The 737-nt window shown below is 31.8% G+C and overlaps 1 non-coding gene across 1 annotated transcript; it reads right to left on the bottom strand.

Annotated features, from left to right (window-relative positions):
- Window positions 1-665: 665 nt before the first annotated feature.
- On the bottom strand, window positions 666-737 carry LOC143560734 (small nucleolar RNA Z105). Its single transcript, XR_013140175.1, has one exon. It is a non-coding gene; the product is annotated as a small nucleolar RNA Z105 (small nucleolar RNA).

The following is a 737-nucleotide window of genomic DNA, read 5'->3' as shown; positions in this document are numbered from 1 at the left end:
CACGATGCATCATATGAGAATTTATTTCAAAAATAGTATCGTTTTCTAAGACAAATTTCATAAACGGTGTCGAATACAATTTGTTTCCACAAATGGGGTAATTAGAGTTTGGAACTCTAGGGTGTTGAAATGTAAGTGTTAGTCGTTTCATTGTCAAATTATGGTTTGAAACACTGGTTTGGGGTTTTCTTGGTTAAACCGTGCTTTCTAATCTCGAGTTGGGTTCCCACAAAATTACATCGATGCACTCTATGAGCTTTTAAAAATTCAACTTACAATTGAACCTTATAATGAGCTTTAAAATAAGCATAAAGCGTACGCAAGGGTAATAAGCGGGGTATAATAGAAAAAATATCCAACTCGAAGACAGCAAGCCTAGATTAACCAAGGAAACTCCAACCCAGTATTTCAAACTACAATTTTACTTAACCAAGATGTTTACCGTGTTAAAAATATATATCATTTTATGACATTCACATAGTTTTAAAAATAACTAATGATATTTATCAAAAAATGAAGAAAGTTGATCTAGGGTGATCTTTCATCCCAAAAGGCACTAAAAGTTCATAACTTTGCCAAATGAGCCAAATTTCGTACCCATTCAACAAATACCAAAAATAATTGTGTAAAATGAAGTAAATAATAATAAAAACAAGGGCGAAGATTCAGAATGAGTAGGAGGTTAAATACTCTATTCATGAATTAGATCGGAATAAAAACAATCATCATTATGCTCA

The sequence above is a fragment of the Bidens hawaiensis genome, unplaced genomic scaffold (assembly GCF_021521415.1).
Source record: "Bidens hawaiensis isolate Kalapana, Puna unplaced genomic scaffold, B.hawaiensis_p1.1 tig00020431_1, whole genome shotgun sequence".
Classification (NCBI taxonomy): Eukaryota; Viridiplantae; Streptophyta; class Magnoliopsida; order Asterales; family Asteraceae; genus Bidens; species Bidens hawaiensis.
This window is presented reverse-complemented; position numbering and strand designations above follow the sequence as displayed.